Genomic DNA, 23,218 nt, shown 5'->3' with positions numbered 1-23,218 from the left:
AGAATTTGTTTTATCTGCTGGCTTACAATTTTGCATTCCTCCCCCTTTTGTTGATAAAATTTCAATATTTAGTGAAATTGAATTATTATATACTCAATTAAAACACCATTCGCCTATCTCTACTGATGAATTAACTAGTGTTAAAATTCAGTTGGGCGAATTAGGTCGGAGGTTTTCTGCCACAAATACTAAATCTAGTAATTTTGTTTGGCAGAAAAATCATTTTGAAGCGGCAAAATTAATTAGGTCTAATCCCGACATTTATCTTTCTCGCCCTGATAAAGGATCAGGCGTTGTTATACTTAACAAAACGGATTATATCTCCAAAATGTTACAAATCTTGGACGATAAAAGTAAATTTCTCCGTTTGGGTGATTTAAGCCATGATAATACTTTTCGTATGGAAATAAAAATCCAGAAAAGATTTCTTCAACTTCATAAAAGCGGATTTATTTCTAAGGAGATTTATGATAGAATCCGACCCATCGGCTCTCAAAGGCCTAGAATGTACGGTTTACCCAAGGTCCATAAACCCAACATTCCTTTGCGACCCATTTTATCTATGTTGGGTTCTGCACAACATAAACTTGGTAAATGGCTGGTTGATCTTCTTAAACCTGTGCTTTCTTTTTATTCGGTCCATTGTATCTCTGATTCTTTTCAATTCGTTTCTCAGATACAAAAATTATCTTTATCTAAAAATACCGAGTTCTTGGCTTCCTTTGACATTAATAGTCTCTTTACTAATATACCTTTGGATGAAACCATTGGTATTTGTGCTGACTATCTATACCTTGGCCCCTAAAAATCTCCACAATTTCCTGAACGAATTTTCGTTGAACTGATGAAACTTTCTACTAAATCAGTCTCCTTTAGTTTCAACAACATTATGTACCGGCAAATTGACGGGATATCTATGGGTAGCCCTCTTGGTCCTTCGCTAGCCCACATTTTCGTTGGATTTTTTGGAAAACGAATTATTTTCCAAAATTACTAAGCCAGCATTCTACACACGCTACGTCGATGATACTTTTGCATGCTTTCCCTCACGGAGTGAAGCTGAACAGTTTCTTCGTCTTCTTTGCAACCTGCATCCATCGTTACAATTTACTATGGAGGTTGAGGACTGTGGCTCTCTCCCATTCCTCGACGTTCGTGTTTCTAAAGTTGGTACTACGTTTGAGACCTCCGTATATAGAAAACCTACATTTACAGGGCTCTATCTTACTTGGTTTTCTTTTGCCCCCCAGTCTAGAAAAATAAACCTCATTAGCGCTCTTACGCATCGTGCACTTATGATTTGTTCACCAAACCGTCTCGATACGGAACTTAGGGAAATTACTAATATTTTTCTTAGTAATGGATATCCCATTAATATAATAAAATCTACTATTGAACGTAAAATTACTACATTTAATAGTGTTAAACATATCGGTCCATCACGTTGTCCCATTTATTTAAAATTACCATGGTTGGGTCCTGCTGGCCTTCATATTGTTAAAAGGATTTCTTCTGCTACTCAACGCTGTTTTCCAGCTACTATGCTTAGAGTAGTTTACACAACTCGAACCTTTTTCTCTTCTTTTCGTAAAGATGTTTTGCCAACCATTCAAAAGAATTCTGTTGTTTATAAATTTGTTTGTCAGTGTGGAGCTGACTACGTTGGCAAAACATCCCAAAGATTAGAAATGAGAATATCCCAACATATCCTCGGGATATTCGACTACACCAGTTTCGAGAACATCCGGGCACTCCCAAGCTCATGAGTCCGCCATTGGGAATCACCTGTTAAGTATAAATAGGTATTCTGAGCAATATTCCGATGGGTGGTTTTCTGTTTTATACAGTGCGAGGTCGAACTATCATCTCAATATTATTGAGGCGCTAGTTATTAACAACTGTCGACCTAGCCTGTGTAGACAAAAGATTCTGAAACATCAGTTGGAGATATTCATTGATTTAAAACCACCTTAACAGTGAGATTTTTTTTCACTGTTCTTCCAACTGAAACCAACAATTCCCTTCTTCCCTCATTCGTTTCTTAGTTTTTAATTTATCATACATACATATATACATACATACATATATATATATACATACATACATATATATACATACATACATATATATATGCATACATACATATATATATACATACATACATATATATATACATACATACATATATATATGCATACATACATATATACATACATACATATATATATACATACATATATATATACATACATACATATATATATACATACATACACATATATATACATACATACACATATATATACATACATACACATATATATACATACATACACATATATATATACATACATACACATATATATACATACATACACATATATATACATACATACACATATATATATACATACACATATATATACATACATATATATATACATACACATATATATACATACACATATATATACATACACATATATATACATACACATATATATATACATACACATATATATACATACATACATATATATATATACATACATATATATATATACATACATATATATATATACATACATATATATATATATACATACATATATATATATATACATACATATATATATATACATACATATATATATATACATACATATATATATATACATACATATATATATATACATACATACATATATATACATACATATATATACATACATACATATATATACATACATACATATATATACATACATACATATATATACATACATACATATACATACATATATATATACATACATATATATGCATACATATATATATGCATACATATATATATACATATATATATACATATATATACATACATATATATACATACATATATATACATACATATACATACATACATATACATACATACATATATATACATACATATATATATACATACATATATATATACATACACACGTATATATATATATATATGGGAAAGTAAGTTTTTATTCGAAAAGCCCTTCTTAACAGGGAGATGATTGTAAGTCAGAAAGTCATTTTCTTATTTTCAACCTCCCGACGACGTTCGGAATAAACACGCTTTGCAGTTTGGACAAGGTGCGCACATTAACCATTTAATGTTTAGGAACAGATCAGAATCGGGTTATCATAAAACGGAACTTTATGTAATATTATTAAAAGAAAAAAAACTGAAAATGATTGGTAAAATAAATAATAGTTATACTTGCCTCCCACTAGAGAAGTTAGACTCTAATGTTTTAACCGTGGATAAAAATAGTTCTCCCAAAAGAGGCACGCGGGATTCGAAACATTGCTTCCATCTAGAAGGACTTCTTCCACTTTTCAAAAAGATTTTCTCGTGTTACGTTTCTATTGTGTTACGAAATTACAATAAAAAAAAGGTCACTTGTAAAATTTTATATGAAAAACAACAAAACCTTGGCTGAAAGTTGTAACTCACTTAATTCGTTTTGTTTTTATTTCAACGACAAAAAAAATAAACTTGCTAATTTATTTATCTTAAATTTTTTTTTAAGTGGCAAAAATAGTTTAAAAAAGCCTCAGTCCTCAAGAATTTGCCGAAAATTAATCGCGACTATCACAAAAGTGTTATTGTTTATTTTAATATTTTTAGCGCTGACGGACTCAGTAGATCGCTCATGTAAGATGGAATATCTAGTAAAATTAAATTTTCTTTAGTAAATATCCTTTTATATATGAGCTTAAAAAATATTTGCCAAAAATAACCTCTCGAAACTTCTGAGTAAAATCGTCTTCTTGTCTATTACAAGATTGTATTGCGATATTTTCCGCTGACTGACGCAATCGATTGGCTACATCAACGTTGCCTTAATCAGCAGCTGTGACAATTAGTCGTACAATGATCGTACGTAATTTTTAATCGAACATATTTAGTAAAACCCTAAAAACTGGGATTTAATCATCATGAACCCAGAATATCGCGATGTTCATACCATTATTTAATTATTAAAATAAGCAATAACGAGACTGACCAAGTTTCACACACACAATTTTGTGAAAATATGTTTATGAGAAGCTTCCCAGAAATTTGCATATTCTGTAAGTGACCGAGAAAGTATGAATGTTTCCTGATAATTATCACTCCCCTTTCACTGTAAACAAACAGATTGGATCTGTGGTAGTTCAACAAATTTTACACAGAGAAAAACAAGTTTGACCTTTTTGTAATTTATTTATTTTTAAATATTTCACAGGCAAATTCTTGTCGCGACAAAACACAGACATATTACAAGATATTATTGGTCGCCAGACAAAAAGAGGGTGGGTCTATAAATTAACCCTTGACCGTTCGTCTGTCCGCACTTTTCTCAATAACGACGCATTGGATTTTTTTTTAAATTTTGCACAAACAGGATACAAGAAAAAAATAACAGAATGGATTTTTCGAGAAAACTCTAGTTGACCCCCTAGCGGTGCTTTTCGGCTAAAATTGACACTTATGCTTATCACAAAAAAAAAGCTGATGCCTTGGATTTTTTATAAAATTTTTTTTTGGAAAGTTGTAACTAACTGATTTCTATATAATTTTGTTTGTCTATGCTTCGCAATAACTCTTGGGCGTGCCCCAGGGGCTCTTTTTAGGGCTAATAAAAACACTGCATTTTTGAGACTATTTTACCATATTTGTCCAAAATTTTATGTGTATGCCTATTTAGCAGTTTTGCATGGTGCTGAACTAAAATTTAAATATGTTCACGTCTTGGGGACTTTAGGGGCTAAATGGTAGGGGGAAATAACGGTCTTATTCATTTATTTTTTTTGCATGGTGCAGAACTAAAATTTACATATATTAAGGCCAAAATATTCACCGTTTGCTTATTTTCACCCGGATTTGACGTCCCCTGGGGATTTGCGGGCTAAATGGGACGAGGCAAATGCTGAACTTCGTCATTTTCTTAATTTTCGTTCACTGTGCACTCACTGGGGACAATTCATGCGTCACTTATTTAGTTAAAAATCGCATTAAAACGCATGACAAAATACGACAAAAAATACCGTTGAGACTTGTATATCTTTCAACACATTGTTCTTGATCAATGTATGCATGTCGAACCAAACGAAAAAATTTCATAAATTATCCAAGATTCCAAGAATTATCAACCTAAAAACGAATCAACCATAATCTCTTCTAATTATCCAAACATATCCGAAAGTAATTAAAATTAAACCAAAAATTTTATAGTTTTGTGTAATTCGTTTTCTGTATTTTGTTTTGAAAAACGGTGCTCATAAACACATAATTATTTAAATATATAACTGAAGTATGTGTATATATTGAAATATTTGCAGGTACAATAAAATATTCTAAACTAATAAATGAATCATTTTATGTTATTGAATAATTCCAGGCAGTCAATTGAATTAGACAGGTGTATTCTTATTTCGTAAACATAATTGGAACATATGCATACAAATTTAGATAAATGTATATCTTTATATATTATATGTAGATGATTCACTCCTCAAATCATTAACTGGTCAATACAAGTCTTGGAACATGGCTTCTAAGCGTAATGTTTCGTTTCCTTTTTATGTAAAACGATGCAGGAAATAAGTGGAAGCCCTCCTAAAAAGTCAGATATCTCCGATTTTTCTGGAATTTCAAAATTCATTTAGTGCTTTCCGGGGTTAGAAATTGAAACGTCAATATGGGGACAAAATAGGGGCGCAACCCTTTACTTGAAACTTTAAATATTTTAGATTTACAGTGAAGGTTACCCAAGTCATAAGATAATCAATTAAGATTCCATGAATTAAGTTTCTCAAGACAATTTAATCTTTGTAAATAAAATATAATTAAAAACCAAAATCTAATGAATTCTCAGCGACATTTATATAATTTAAGTCTCATTTATTTATATCTTCGTAAGAAAACATAACTTCTGAAAACTTCTCTATCAGGATAATTAATTTCACTTATTCTGGAACAAATAATATATATATATATATATATATATATATAGCAAAAATGGTAATTAATAAGAACCCGAAGAAAGTGCTCAATACTATTGCAGAGCAAATATATTTTTTCATTACAGTTTTATCTGCACATGTTTCGGGTGCCGAATTGTTTCACTGACCCAGTAACTTCATCAGACTTAAACAGAAATGGTTATTACTAATTTAATTTAATTAATAATAACCATTTCTCATAAAGTCTGATGAAGTTACTGTATCACTGAGACGATTTGGTAACTGAAACCTGTGTAACTAAACAGATGAAACGGTTATATATATATATATATATATATATATATATATAATACACGCACAAGAATAACATTAGTTATCATTCCACAATTAAAAAATGCAAGTTTCACTCAAATATTAATTTTTTTATTCTAACGTCTAGATTTATTGTACTGTTTACACATACCATTAAATACCACAAATTAAGCCTAACCCTGATACAATACAATCGAGAGGTAGTTTCAAGATTCTAATCGTCCCTTAAAATTCAAATGTTTGTATCTCTCCTGCACTTAGTTCACAAAATGCATTTGCCAAGTAGTTTGTGAAATTATTTATGTCTCGTGCCGCTCCTATAATTACAGGAATGGTAGAGAGATCTTCCTTGTCTGTAAATGTTCATTCAACAATTCAGAAATTATGAATTTGAAGCGCAAAGATTGATTATTAAAAGGTCAATATACAGAATGTTTTCATTTGGGGAAATTAAACATTTGTCTCGTTGATAACACGGCGTCTGTTTTATCAATGTATCTGATGCAAGTATTCGCTTGAATACATGCATAATTGTCTCCCTTTGTAGACGCACAAAAATAGATATTCTGATAAAGATAACGAAATCGTTTCGCGAATTATTATACTTTGAGATTAGCGTACTCGAGTGCGTATATATGTGCGTATGTGTGTGAGATTATGTGGTTGGGTATGCAGAAGATTAACAAAATATGGGCTAATGATAACATTAGATATTTCAAGAATTTCATGCGATCTTTATTGTCACACTTTTAGAATTGCTTGTGATGTAAATAGAACTAAAATAAAAACACACGGGTACTTCAGTAAGATGAATTTCTTTGAGATTTGAAATAATATATTGATTAAGACGACGGACATTTTGGTGCGAAATGCAAGGACATTTAATATGAATAAACGCATTATAAGATATTTATTTCTGGAATACACATTGAATAAAATGTATAAGTTACATACCGACATCTTTACTTCATATACGGAAATGAAAATGTACGTACCTGCAAAAGAAATAAAACAATAACATTAGTTGATCATCACAAATATTGTTAATGATTTGTTAATGTTAATGATTTGTCTAACGACAATTACGTGATATATTTGTAATTCCTACCTTTTAGGAATACGTACCCAAACTAATTTCAGTATTTCATGTTTCATTTCTGAGATTGTCGAATGTTAACGAACTTGAGCAAATAACCTGAATGTCTTAGCGTTTTACTTAGCTTTGTATTTTGCGTTTAACAAAAGCAATTATGGATTGTATCTTGTATCAAAATGTAATTCGTAAGGCTGTTTTAATATTTTTACACTATATGAACTGAAAAAGGCCGCTTCAAAAATGGTGGGGTTCTTCTACCGCTCCAATAGATATCTCACTCCTGATGCAATTTTCTACCTATATAAAAGCCAGGTACAGCCATGGATGGAGTACTGTTGCCACATCTGGACGGGAGCTGCTAGTAACAGCTTATCCTGTATTTACAGAGTTCAAAATAAAGTGAGGAATGCCCTTTTCTCTACCCTACAACGTCTTTCCCACAGAAGAGATGTTGCGTGCCTGTCTCTGCTTTATCGTTATTTTCATGGCAAGTGCTCGTCTAAGCTCCAATCTATGGTCCTCCTCGTCAAACGTTCACGAAAAACACTCGTCTAGCCAAAACCACTATCAATAATTTCCCACACTCTTTACAGTGCTGAAACCTAAATGTAGATTCCATGTACATAGCTTCTTTCGTACAACTGTACACCTGTGGAATTCTCTTCCGTTTGTCTGCTTTCCAGCCGACTAGAATTTGATTTTCTTCAAGTCCAAAGTCAACAATTTTTTGATGACACATCCGCCTCATCATAATCATCATGACGGGCTCCTTGCCCGAACCAATGTGACTCTTCCTCTCCAGAGTTTCCTGTCTTCCATCAGCTGCCTCAGATCTTCAGGTTCACAGTCTGCGTCGGGTGCTATTTCTTGTATGTACGTGGATATAGGTCGTCCTCTGCTTGCGCGTCCGTGTCGTGGAGTTCATAGCAATACATCGCTCACCAATTCATGCTTGCTCCTCAGACAATGACCGGCAAATCGTAGGCGTCTTTCTCTGGTGGTATTAAATATGGCAGGTAGGTTGCCATAAACTTGCTGCTTCGTGGGATAATTTTGCCAATATATATTTAATATTGTTCTTAGCATACGGCCGTTTTTGAGATCCGAATTCCGATATCTCTCTCTCTGTGGAAACTATGTTGCTGCCCAGATACGTAAACTCAGCGACTTCTTTCAGTGTTGATCCAACGAAAGCCCTAATCTCTTTCACATTGAACGTCATGAACTTTGTCTTATCCGCATTTATGTGGAGACCAATGTCATTCGCAGACTTTCCTAGCTTACGTAACAGTGTTTGCGCATCAGCAGTGTTCGCGAACAAAACAATATCATCTGCGTAGTCTGCATCAGTTATGTGTGCTGATTGATGATGTCTGTTTCTGGATTCATTAAGGGTGAAGCCTAGCATGTTGTGTATATCAAGAGAGGTGCGAAGTACACAGTCAAGACAGACAATGAAAAGAGAAGGGGCAAGAGTATCTCCTTGTAGAACCCCAGATGTCGAAAAATTATAATAGAAATAATACGTCCATCTTTCTCGTCCGTCAATCATGGGGTTTTAAAAAGAATAAAATCATTAATTCGTCTCTTTCGATAGATGTAAAACATTAAAATATTGGTATATTATAGATCTTATGATATCAAAGTTACGCTCTGTGTATGGTTGGTTGTTTTCGTTTGATAGCATATCAACCCTTTTCAGGTTATTTAATGCCGAATTCGAAGATTTGGAAGAAAAAATTTTATGAAATATATTTGTTTTTTTTTTTTCAAGTCGGTTTCTATTTAACCCATAGTTGGGACCCTAACAGGTACTACCACTCCGGGGCAGAGTGGACCTGGGAGCAATACCAATTAAAGGGTGGTTCCACACTCATTAAAATCCGCAAGCTGTGGCCTCACCATCGTATATAGTTTGAGGTCATATACAGGACCCGCTGGGCGTGGGAGTTCCTTCCTTAAAAAGGTTCCTAAACGGTTGACCCTGTTTTTGGTAAATTTCACACAAAGCTAATTTCTGTCTGGTAGTGTTCTTAGATATGTGTTGTACCGAAATCTATCCGATATGTATTGAAAATCGAAATAAAATTGATCTTAAAAAAACCTTTTCTCTAAATAAGAACACTTTTTACAGGGGAATATTTAACGTTACACCGGTAAAGGAAATAAGATTTCAGTAAATAATTTCTTTAAAAAACAGATTCATTATAAGGTAGAAATATAGCTTCGTGGTAGAGCATTCGACTACAGATATAATGATCCCGACCTGTTTAAGCCTGAGTATACCTCACCCTTTTATTTTAATTTTTTCACATTAAAAAGTTCAATTTACGATAAAAGAAATGGTGTCATTTAAAATCATCGCAAATTATTTCTTCGTTTGAATATTTTAATACTACACATTAATAAGATATTACTTAAGGGCATTCATCGTCAAGCCCAAATACCAGGTGACGTGATATTGTAAACAAACACAGGCGGGATTTGATGAACTACATTATCATTATGATTTTTTCATTTTTTTTCTTTTTTTTTTGCGAAAAGTTCCACCAGGCAAATTCTTCCTCTTAATATATAATAATCAATAGAGGATGGATTCTATAATAGTACATATGCAATCTGCATAAATTCAGATACAATATTGAAGTGTATTATACGAACAGGTAACACCGGGCAACCAACAAGTGTGTGTGTATGTGTATATATATATATATATATATATATATATATATATATTCGTATTAATTTTGGATCACAAAAGTTATATTTAATTTCTATTAGGTTTAATTTTCCATTTTCGAAAAAAAATAACGTACGTGTATTTACATATAGAGAGGATTGCGCAAATATAGACGTGTTCACATAGCTTCATGTACATATGTTTAATAGCGAAACTGTGTGCGTTTCCTCGAATGTGTGCGTACGTTTCGACGAAGGTATGTGTATGTTTCGACGAAGGCGTATGTAAATGTTTTCGCAACTAACTGTCTATGCCCGAACGCCGTTAATGCTTTATCATATCAAATGATATGCAATCTTTCCGGAACATTCTCTCTCATTATTCCATATACGGAAGCAGTTCTTTGTGTCAAAGTTGAATAATTGGAAAAAAAATCACAAACTCTACATACAATAAAGACAAATAAATAAGAAAGCTGAACAATGAAAACGAAAGGAAACACCCGAAAAAAAAAAAAACATAACAACTGGATTCACATCCGGTCGCCATTTTTTTTTTTTTTTTTTTGTAAATATATATTTCTAACGCAGTGTGGCAAGTCTTAGGAAAAGTTCTCTTCTTAGAAAGCAACTCACGTTTATTCTTTCTAATGGAGAGGTGCAAGTTTTTATTTTTGCAACGGTTTGTGTGAAATTTAAATGCCATAAACAGACACGACTTCACACACATTTATACATTTATAAAGAGGGGCTAACTAAGCGAAGACAGGGGGAGAGAGAATAATACTGAGGAAAGTGAGCGATAGAAGGAAACAGGTATGATTAAAGAAACGAAATGGGAGAGGAGGGGGGATAGAAGAAAAGGGAGATAATCGAAAAAAGGAGGGAAGAGTTTAGTGTTGAATATTAAAATCGAGATAGAGGCATTGATCTGTGAAGATTCATTCTTTTGTCGTTTTTATTTCACTAATGGAGCGAATTCAATCCTCGTAGTTGGTTTTACACCAACATGAGATTCGGAAACACACGAATAATACGAGATGTTATTCATTTCATTGTTGTGACTAAATTGTTCAATATTGATTATAATACCGTGTCCACTTCATATACCGCTACTACTAAATATCTGGGGATGTGTTTTTCTTAATCATACTTTTAAAGGGAAGACGCAACCTTTTACTAAAGGTTTTAGATAATGAAAGGACAAGCAAATAACTGAAATAAGAGCTGTAAATTATTAGAATAATAGATTGGAGTAAAGAAATATAAATAAATAGAAAGAGGAAACTAGACATAGAGGGGGTAAGAGATTAACAGAGAGATGATGAGGGGGTGGGAAAGGAAAAACAAGCGTACATTATGAAATAATAGATTTTAATTTATTGAAATCCTACGACATTCTGAGAGAATGTTGTACATAATTAAAAGAGAAAAAGCGGATAGGAAAGTGGGTAGAGAAGATATAGAGAAAGAGAGCGAGAGATAAAGGCAAATTATACCTCGTATAATTCTAATAGCTGGAGCGACGTATCTATATACGCATTGAGTCACAAAGATTAGGAGTCATTTCCGGAAAATCTATAATGTTTTGCTTATAGGAATCATTAATAAAAATCACTTGAAATATATAAGGACACTCCAGCAACCGTGGTAAACACTTATAAAAAAGACAATAACTTCAGACTCCTTATATATCGCACATTAATACCTACAATACCATAGAATATTACTTGCAAAAACTTGATTCATCGGGTACATACTAGAGAAAGATAGAAAGTACAAATTAGGCAGAGAGAGATAGAAAGTACAAATTAGGCAGAGAGAGATAGAAAGTACAAATTAGGCAGAGAGAGATAGAAAGTACAAATTAGGCAGAGAGAGATAGAAAGTACAAATTAGGCAGAGAGAGATAGAAAGTACAAATTAGGCAGAGAGAGATAGAAAGTACAAATTAGGCAGAGAGAGATAGAAAGTACAAATTAGGCAGAGAGAGATCGAAAGTACAAATTAGGCAGAGAGAGATAGAAAGTACAAATTAGGCAGAGAGAGATAGAAAGTACAAATTAGGCAGAGAGAAATAAAAAGTACAAATTAGGCAGAGAGAAATAAAAGAACAAAATAGGCAGAGAGAAATAAAAAGTACAAAATAGGCAGAGAGAAATAAAAAGTACAAAATAGGCAGAGAAAAATAGAAAGTACAAAATAGGCAGAGAGAGATAGAAAGTACAAATTAGGCAGAGAAAGATAGAAAGTACAAATTAGGCAGAGAAAGATAGAAAGTACAAATTAGGCAGAGAGAGATAGAAAGTACAAATTAGGCAGAGAAAGATAGAAAGTACAAATTAGGCAGAGAAAGATAGAAAGTACAAATTAGGCAGAGAAAGATAGAAAGTACAAATTAGGCAGAGAAAGATAGAAAGTACAAAATAGGCAGAGAGAGATAGAAAGTACAAATAAGGCAGAGAAAGATAGAAAGTACAAATTAGGCAGAGAAAGATAGAAAGTACAAAATAGGCAGAGAGAGATAGAAAGTACAAATTAGGCAGAGAAAGATAGAAAGTACAAATTAGGCAGAGAAAGATAGAAAGTACAAATTAGGCAGAGAAAGATAGAAAGTACAAATTAGGCAGAGAAAGATAGAAAGTACAAAATAGGCAGAGAGAGATAGAAAGTACAAATTAGGCAGAGAAAGATAGAAAGTACAAATTAGGCAGAGAAAGATAGAAAGTACAAATTAGGCAGAGAAAGATAGAAAGTACAAATTAGGCAGAGAAAGATAGAAAGTACAAATTAGGCAGAGAGAGATAGAAAGTACAAATTAGGCAGAGAGAAATAAAAAGTACAAATTAGGCAGAGAGAAATAAAAAGTACAAAATAGGCAGAGAGAAATAAAAAGTACAAAATAGGCAGAGAGAAATAAAAAGTACAAAATAGGCAGAGAAAAATAGAAAGTACAAAATAGGCAGAGAGAGATAGAAAGTACAAATTAGGCAGAGAAAGATAGAAAGTACAAATTAGGCAGAGAAAGATAGAAAGTACAAATTAGGCAGAGAAAGATAGAAAGTACAAATTAGGCAGAGAGAGATAGAAAGTACAAATTAGGCAGAGAAAGATAGAAAGTACAAATTAGGCAGAGAAAGATAGAAAGTACAAATTAGGCAGAGAAAGATAGAAAGTACAAAATAGGCAGAGAGAGATAGAAAGTACAAATTAGGCAGAGAAAGATAGAAAGTACAAATTAGGCAGAGAAAGATAGAAAGTACAAAATAGGCAGAGAGAGATAGAAAGTACAAATTAGGCAGAGAAAGATAGAAAGTACAAATTAGGCAGAGAAAGATAGAAAGTACAAATTAGGCAGAGAAAGATAGAAAGTACAAATTAGGCAGAGAAAGATAGAAAGTACAAAATAGGCAGAGAGAGATAGAAAGTACAAATTAGGCAGAGAAAGATAGAAAGTACAAATTAGGCAGAGAAAGATAGAAAGTACAAATTAGGCAGAGAAAGATAGAAAGTACAAATTAGGCAGAGAGAGATAGAAAGTACAAATTAGGCAGAGAGAAATAAAAAGTACACATTAGGCAGAGAGAAATAAAAAGTACAAAATAGGCAGAGAGAAATAAAAAGTACAAAATAGGCAGAGAAAAATAGAAAGTACAAAATAGGCAGAGAGAGATAGAAAGTACAAAATAGGCAGAGAGAGATAGAAAGTACAAATTAGGCAGAGAAAGATAGAAAGTACAAATTAGGCAGAGAAAGATAGAAAGTACAAATTAGGCAGAGAGAGATAGAAAGTACAAATTAGGCAGAGAAAGATAGAAAGTACAAATTAGGCAGAGAAAGATAGAAAGTACAAATTAGGCAGAGAAAGATAGAAAGTACAAATTAGGCAGAGAAAGATAGAAAGTACAAATTAGGCAGAGAAAGATAGAAAGTACAAATTAGGCAGAGAAAGATAGAAAGTACAAATTAGGCAGAGAAAGATAGAAAGTACAAATTAGGCAGAGAAAGATAGAAAGTACAAATTAGGCAGAGAAAGATAGAAAGTACAAATTAGGCAGAGAAAGATAGAAAGTACAAATTAGGCAGAGAGAGAGAGAGAAAGTACAAATTAGGCAGAGAGAGAGAGAGAAAGTACAAATTAGGCAGAGAGAGATAGAAAGTACAAATTAGGCAGAGAGAGATAGAAAGTACAAATTAGGCAGAGAGAGATAGAAAGTACAAATTAGGCAGAGAAAGATAGAAAGTACAAATTAGGCAGAGAAAGATAGAAAGTACAAATTAGGCAGAGAGAGATAGAAAGTAAAAATTAGGCAGAGAAAGATAGAAAGTACAAAATAGGCAGAGAGAGATAGAAAGTACAAATTAGGCAGAGAGAGATAGAAAGTACAAATTAGGCAGAGAAAGATAGAAAGTACAAATTAGGCAGAGAAAGATAGAAAGTACAAATTAGGCAGAGAAAGATAGAAAGTACAAATTAGGCAGAGAAAGATAGAAAGTACAAAATAGGCAGAGAGAGATAGAAAGTACAAATTAGGCAGAGAAAGATAGAAAGTACAAATTAGGCAGAGAAAGATAGAAAGTACAAATTAGGCAGAGAAAGATAGAAAGTACAAATTAGGCAGAGAAAGATAGAAAGTACAAATTAGGCAGAGAGAGATAGAAAGTACAAATTAGGCAGAGAGAAATAAAAAGTACAAATTAGGCAGAGAGAAATAAAAAGTACAAAATAGGCAGAGAGAAATAAAAAGTACAAAATAGGCAGAGAAAAATAAAAAGTACAAAATAGGCAGAGAAAAATAGAAAGTACAAAATAGGCAGAGAGAGATAGAAAGTACAAATTAGGCAGAGAAAGATAGAAAGTACAAATTAGGCAGAGAAAGATAGAAAGTACAAATTAGGCAGAGAGAGATAGAAAGTACAAATTAGGCAGAGAAAGATAGAAAGTACAAATTAGGCAGAGAAAGATAGAAAGTACAAATTAGGCAGAGAAAGATAGAAAGTACAAAATAGGCAGAGAGAGATAGAAAGTACAAATTAGGCAGAGAAAGATAGAAAGTACAAATTAGGCAGAGAAAGATAGAAAGTACAAAATAGGCAGAGAGAGATAGAAAGTACAAATTAGGCAGAGAAAGATAGAAAGTACAAATTAGGCAGAGAAAGATAGAAAGTACAAATTAGGCAGAGAAAGATAGAAAGTACAAATTAGGCAGAGAAAGATAGAAAGTACAAATTAGGCAGAGAAAGATAGAAAGTACAAAATAGGCAGAGAGAGATAGAAAGTACAAATTAGGCAGAGAAAGATAGAAAGTACAAATTAGGCAGAGAAAGATAGAAAGTACAAATTAGGCAGAGAAAGATAGAAAGTACAAATTAGGCAGAGAGAGATAGAAAGTACAAATTAGGCAGAGAGAAATAAAAAGTACAAATTAGGCAGAGAGAAATAAAAAGTACAAAATAGGCAGAGAGAAATAAAAAGTACAAAATAGGCAGAGAAAAATAGAAAGTACAAAATAGGCAGAGAGAGATAGAAAGTACAAATTAGGCAGAGAAAGATAGAAAGTACAAATTAGGCAGAGAAAGATAGAAAGTACAAATAAGGCAGAGAGAGATAGAAAGTACAAATTAGGCAGAGAAAGATAGAAAGTACAAATTAGGCAGAGAAAGATAGAAAGTACAAATTAGGCAGAGAAAGATAGAAAGTACAAATTAGGCAGAGAAAGATAGAAAGTACAAATTAGGCAGAGAAAGATAGAAAGTACAAATTAGGCAGAGAAAGATAGAAAGTACAAATTAGGCAGAGAAAGATAGAAAGTACAAATTAGGCAGAGAAAGATAGAAAGTACAAATTAGGCAGAGAAAGATAGAAAGTACAAATTAGGCAGAGAGAGAGAGAGAAAGTACAAATTAGGCAGAGAGAGAGAGAGAAAGTACAAATTAGGCAGAGAGAGATAGAAAGTACAAATTAGGCAGAGAGAGATAGAAAGTACAAATTAGGCAGAGAGAGATAGAAAGTACAAATTAGGCAGAGAAAGATAGAAAGTACAAATTAGGCAGAGAGAGATAGAAAGTAAAAATTAGGCATAGAAAGATAGAAATGGCAAATTAGGCATAGAAAGATAGAAATAACAAATTAGGCATAGAAAGATAGAAATGACAAATTAGGCATAGAAAGATAGAAAGTACAAAGTAGGCAGAGAGAGATAGAAAGTAAAGATTAAAGAGCTGAAAAAAGTAAATTGAGAGTAAAAAAAAAGAAAAGAAAATTTAGAGAGATAGAGCGAGAGAAAGGTACAGTCAGAAAAAGGTACACGCAGACAGAGAGAAGGTACACGCAGACAGATAGAAGGTACACGCAGACAGATAGAAGGTACACTCAGAAGTCGAGAAAAAATCGAGAAAGCAAATTAGAAAAGAATCAGACATTATTTACTCTTAAGAATTCTGCTATCTGGGACCTTCGTAATCGGAGGAGTTCTAAAGGAGAACCTACTTGTCTATCAATAGATCTGATTCGGTTAAAATGTCTTGATTTGATAAAACCCGCAAGGGAATAGTGAGAGGTGTATAAATGTAAGGGGAATAGAAACAGTGCGTTTATTTCAAGATAATGTCTGTGACCTTTTCATGTTTACCTCTTTATTTCGAGCAATAGAACGTTAGCAACAACTTCGGACAATTTCGCTATCGCCTTTGACAAAGGATTCTTTTGTAAATGAATGCGCGATGTTCCATTTCCTAAAGCATAAAATACAAGACGGCACAGTCTTAAAGAGCGAATAGTTGGTAGACACTTTTCCTCAGGTGAATAGTTTTGAATGCTATTTAGCGAAAGTTTTTAAGTTAATCTTGATTTATGCAAAGCACATAATATCAAACCACACAGTGATTTTCTCTGGAATTTTCATACTTTTAGGTAAAAGCACATAGTTTTTGAAACCTAGTGGAGTTCATCCCTTTCTATGTCGTACGACATTACAGCTAAACAGTTTATTAGTAATCAAAGAGCGGGTTTGACCGATATGATGGATATTTTTTTATCCACTTAAATATAAGAATGGATTAAACAGATGACGACTGATTAAAAAAGTACTTCTGATTAGTTAGCGAATGCCCTTCCCCATGTATTGAAATATACGGGTGTGTTTTTGTATATGGATACGTTAAAACATCCACACTTACTAAAATTGAAATCGTTCGATCATCAATTCGAAAATTCAACACAGTAAGGTTTTATTATCTCTGGTCAACGTGACTGAAACATCCTTAATCATTTTTTTTAAGTGAATAGTTTCAAAATCGAAAATAACGTTTTTCATAAAATTTGCTGTCGAGTAACATTCGTTCGCTTTATCAACAAGGCCGATAGCCATTAGTCGCGTGCTCTCGTGTAATGAATGAAGGCGTAAATGATGGATTGACATGAAATTCTTGAAGATAAACTAAAATGACCGTAAATGGGCTGAAATGACTAAAATAAAAAGTAAAGGACTTAGAATGACTTTAATTAACTTAATGATGAATTGAATGACTTTAAGAATAACTTTAATGCTTAAGAAATAACTGGAATCCTACAAAAACAAGTGGAATGATTTGGAGAATGACTTGAATGACTTTGAGACTGACTGGTTGTAAAGTGGGTGCTCATTTTACATTAAATTAATACAGAAAAATGATCCCCACTTCATATCACAAAATGTGCAGCATGTAGTAAGAACATACTACGCTTTGATCTTGGCTAAAAGACCAAGAAAAGCGGTATTTATTTGCTCTCCACCGAGCAAATTAGGCACAAGGCCGATTTTTAATGTGTGGGGTGAAGGGGAAATGTGGACCAGCTCCCCGGGGAGTAGGGGAGGTGGATAATGACAATTATTAGTATGAAGGATTGCCCCTCAAGGTCTTATATGTGGAGGCAACCCCACATATGGTCTTTGCTTGCAGTATCTGCCGGATAGATACTACACTTTGATCTTGGGCAAAAGGCCAAGAAAAGCTTAAAAAGCTACGAACAGGATCTATTAACAACAGACCTTTGATCTTAACCAAACAGGTCAAGCAGAAAAGAGTTACCGACGGACCGACTGACCGACCGACGGAGTGAATATAGAGTCGCTCGCACGCGACTTAAAATATTAAACAAGATGTTTTCGAGAAAAATTAGTTGAAATGTTAAGAAATGAATACATCAAAAGTGTGTCAAATAACATTTAAATTATAAAGACAGAAGCATACTTAAAATTGTAAAGTGTCTCAAGCATATACATACGAATATAATTATTGTATTCCTGTTGATAATTTGATTAATATGTACAAAATCTGCACTGTTTCAAAGTTAATTTTCATACTGAAAACGTATTTTTATACACATTAATTCCAGCATGATTTATTTATATATATATATATATATATATATATATATATATATATATATATACACACACAATTCAAAACGAAATTTTCGTTAAGAAAGTTTTATTTGCATATTAAAAGTAAATCTATTTTATTAATTAGCCCCATGTTATTTTTAGTTGTAATATAAATATTTTTGTTATATTGAGAAAAATATATAATTTTTATATTAATTATTATTATTAAGCGACACCATTTTAAAAATGGAAGTACGTTTATTTATTCAAGCTGTGAGTAATATCTGCTTTAAGTAATGACAGTTACAAGGAATTGTTTTATACTTCCATCTGTCTAATACGTGGTCCACTCTTAGTAACATTCTATGTAGTAGCATGTTTGAGAAACATTTATTTATCTTTTTTCAATCCCAGATAATATCAGGTCTTAATGTGAGTGTGTGCGTGTGTGTGTAATGTAGGAATGTGTTCTTATGTGTGTAACAGTTCGTTATTCATCCTATTTTTGTCGTCTTTCCTCATATCTATGTGTGTGTGTGTGTGTGTGTGTGTGTGTGTGTGTGTGTGTTTAGGCATCGGCTCTTCAGTCCGGCAAAAATAGAAATCCATTGCTGAAGCCTTTTCTTTCTTTTTAAACTTTTATTAGAGTTCTCTTATTTTTTAAATGCTCTATATGCATTACAAACGTTTTCGATCCTTTTTGATACTTAAGGAATATACGGTTTTAATTTTAATTCGGAAAAAAAAATTATAAATCGAAAAATAAAAAAAGTAGTGTTAAGCAGAGGAATGTGATTTTTACCAACGTTGCTCATATTTATATGTGTATGATTTTGTGTATATTGTATGTGCGCCTCTTTTAGGCGCTATGGTTTAGTTTAACGTGTTTTTGTCTAAATGCAGACGGATCAGAATTTTATCATAATATGGACGCCTATCAATTTTTCTGAAGTGCTTCCAGCCAATTATTACGGAAATAACCTCTTGACAGACAAATCTTCAGTACCAACAGAAACTCCAAAAGAATTTTTAAAAGACAGGGTTTTGCTACGCAGCATTCTTATACTTAACATCTCTCATTATAAAAGATAAGACATATGTCTTTAGAGAGCGTTTACCACGAGAACATCTGATTTAACGTTACTAAATCTTATTCTTCGTATGAACTGTTTTATCTTATTTCCTGTCAAGGATAATGTGAGATACCAGACCTATTTTAATGTAGAGGAATCCAGATCTCTAAAGCAGGGTCAATACACATTTTTGATGCCCATTTTCAAGGAATTTTAAAGACTTTCTCCAGGCAAAATTCCAAAGCTTTATGAATAAAATTTGATATATAAAGATTATATAATAACTAAAAAACTAACACTTTAATTAATATGCACAAATATTTTAATAGTATTTATTTCGATTTTAAATTACAGTTCGGCTACACTTGTAACAGATATGGATAACATTAGATAGTTTTGTGATAAAATGGCGTAACTTTTGTATCGAAAATATAATACAATTTCCAGAAAATTGTATTTATTTCGATGTTTTAATATTTAACATATTTAAATAGTAATTTTTAATATTTTGATGAACTGATACTGAATATAATAAGTAAGATTTTCAAGTCTTATCAAATATTTCCAATACTTTTAAAGCCTTTGAACGACAAAACTCCAAATTCTAGGTGTTTACAACCCTGTGCGGATCTTGTACAGAGCATATGGCAAATAATGACAAAATATAATGCGTGTGCACGTATATATTAAGACGACTTCAATGTCAATGACAAAACAAATACAGGCATTCCATCTTAGCCTAAGCCGCGAATAGTTTGCATTTGCTTTTGTGAAATAATTTAGAAACGAAAATGTAATTGTAAAAACTTTCGCTATATTACGGCATATCAAACCTTTATGATTCAATGTTGCAACAGAAATTTTACAATAATAACCATTTCTCTGAAATGTGTCGTTAGTTTAGGGCGTATTTCCACTGGGTTTTATTTCTCTTTGTGGCGAAAACTTACATCTAAGAAAATTGTTTTCTATTTTCTAACTTGAATAGAAGTTATGAGTTAATTCGGAGCAGGAAACATTGTTTAAGCTCGTATAATCAAATATAAACAACAAAAATATAACAGGAGGCGATCATACAAAATTGCTTACGAGGAACCAGAAAAAAAAGGGACAAAACAAGTGCGGAAAATACATCTGCCAGTTTCCGATTAAAAATTTAAAATTGATCTGGCATCTCAAAACATCTGTATTATCAAATAAAATACATCCCGTTTCTGAACTTTTGAGATAAGGATTGATAATACGTATTATTCTAATTATATAGGCTACAGTGCTAATCGGGAGTTTTTTTCCACAATAAAGGAAACCTCTTACATTCTTCAGACGCACGTCGTCGAAAATTTAAATCTGTACTGAATTTCGAATTTAAACCCCCAGAAGAGTGTCATTTAGAAATTGTATTTAGTACTTTATTCATTTCAGCAGCGAGTATTTGTGGTTCGTAGATTAAATACAGATTTGCGAATGACGTAATAATTCTACCAGGTCATGGCTGACGGGACGAGATCATGATATCCCGTGCATTAATTAAAACAACTTTATTTTAAAAAGTCCGTGTAAATTCTTAAGTTCCAAAGGATACACCTAGATAAGTGTGGAGGTTACATCAATCGTTGTGAAAATAACACTCAAAATCATAACAGTACTCTTGAAAATCAAGATAATACTAAGAATGCCTTTAATTTTAAAATCAACACACACGCACACATTACATATATATGTTGCGTCTTGTTTGTCGGTTAAAATGAATGCTAATGCATTACACATTTTAAAAAAAATATAAGGTACACAATTCTTCTCAAACGATAAAAATTCACGTGAACTATTTCGAACATTGCTGCAAGGAACGAACGCAGCCTCAAAATACAAATTCCCCGTGTTTTTCGACGTCTTTGATCTTTTATTTTGCAACATTTTAGTGATCACAAGCGGAGGTTTCCTTGGAATATAAAAGTGAGATATTAAATATATAAAATAAATATCGTTTTTATGCTCCATAAAACTTTCATAATCATAAAATGACTTTTCTAGAAGCATATTTATGGTGATGAGAATAACAAAAATAGTATTTCTACGAGATAAGACATGAAAAAGTAATAAACAAAGCCACACGTGCATCAACGTTTCGTCTTTATTCACCCATTCAGAAAAAAGCCTTACAATAAAGACGAAACATTGATGGATTTGTGACTTTGTTTGTTTCTCTCTCTCTCTCTCTCTATATATATATATATATATTTAGGGTGGGCAGATTTATGTTTTGTTTCGAAGTATTCGTTATACTGTAAAAAGCAAATGTTCCAATGATTTTCCTCCGAAAATAAGTTTTACGGTCTGTCATAACATCTTACTTGTAACACACAAACCTATACATTCTGCTTTCTCTTCGTCTTCTCACCTATCCTTCCCGAATCAGAAATTTCTAGTTACCCCGCCTTCTCCTCCTCCTCCTCCTCCTCTCTCCGGAAAGAATAATGCGCTCGACATGACAAGCCAGGCTGATGACAATCGACACAGCGCTACGCCTGAAATGACACGTGTCAAAGAAAAAAAAAGGAAAAAAAAGGTGTCGCGGCCGACAGCCAACGGATATTCCTGCTTGCATTCTACCGTTGATGCATAGAACCTGTCTAGCGAAAACGCTTGAACATATTTCTCTTTTTCTTTTTTAAGCAATAATGGAAAGACTATGTGAAGAGCTTATGGCAGAGAAAGTGCATCTTACAAGCGGCCAAGCATCGCATCTAAATCCGATTGTTGTATTTGCGATGTTTGTCATGTATTATGTTCGATTCGTTTGGTGTAGAGTAATTCAATTATGTTTGGGGTCAGTTAATACCGAAACATGGTAGCCCGTGGTAGCTAAAAGCAAAGTGCCGTAGTGTGCTGCTACATTAGTATATTCTGTCAATGAAGGAGAGGTGCCCAGAGAGAGAGAGAGAGAGTGAGTGAGAGTGAGTGAGAGAGAGAACGTCTATTATTGTTCTAATTCGGTGTGCCACTTTTGCGGAGCTGGATTGTCCCGCATTCACAATGCGTTTGAAGTTTGCGCTCCAGAGGAGGGAAAATTGATTGGAATATAATTCGTATTATATACGAGTTACTGAATTTATTATATATCTCATAAAACAATTAAGTAGGAATTATATTTATTCTCTATAGAGATTCGCCACATGATTGATAACAGAATTTCAACCGAAGTAGGGATAGTTTATTCGTTCTGTCACCACATCTGTCTATTAACAAGTCAGGCTGAGATACTAGTTAAAAGCGTCTTCAAGGTTTTATTTTTACAGAGGTTTCGCCGTTTTCCCTAATGCAGCAGCTTGTATTCCCAACTGGTCACCCATTTGATACTGGCTGAATTCAACGTCGCTTACTTACAGTTACTTAGGCGTGTTAACATGATTATGCACTAGTAAAGCATACAATAATCATAGGAACTGGACGAGACACAGCAGAACACATCCGCAATGCTATTCATTATAATAGTAATATTTAGTACTATATTCTCAAGCATATTTTCTAATAATCTGCACATTTGAACAAGACATCATGTAAATGATCTTTATTGTTATTTGTAGTAGTAATATTTATATAGTGTTTCCGTTTTCATTCTGTAACCTCACTTTGCATTCTCGCAACTAGAGCCAACTTGTAACAAACATTCAGGATCACAATATTTTATTCCCTTTAATTAC

General features: G+C 32.8%; 1 protein-coding gene across 7 annotated transcripts in view; it reads right to left on the bottom strand.

The window, feature by feature from the left end:
* LOC145287853 (protocadherin Fat 3-like) overlaps positions 1–23,218 on the bottom strand; it is a 1,926,363-nt gene that overhangs the window by 1,724,589 nt on the left and 178,556 nt on the right. The gene's annotated exons all lie outside the window — the stretch shown is intronic.

Source organism: Euprymna scolopes, chromosome 11, assembly GCF_053919585.1.
Source record: "Euprymna scolopes isolate OS-2025 chromosome 11, ASM5391958v1, whole genome shotgun sequence".
Lineage (NCBI taxonomy): Eukaryota > Metazoa > Mollusca > Cephalopoda > Sepiida > Sepiolidae > Euprymna > Euprymna scolopes.
This window is presented reverse-complemented; position numbering and strand designations above follow the sequence as displayed.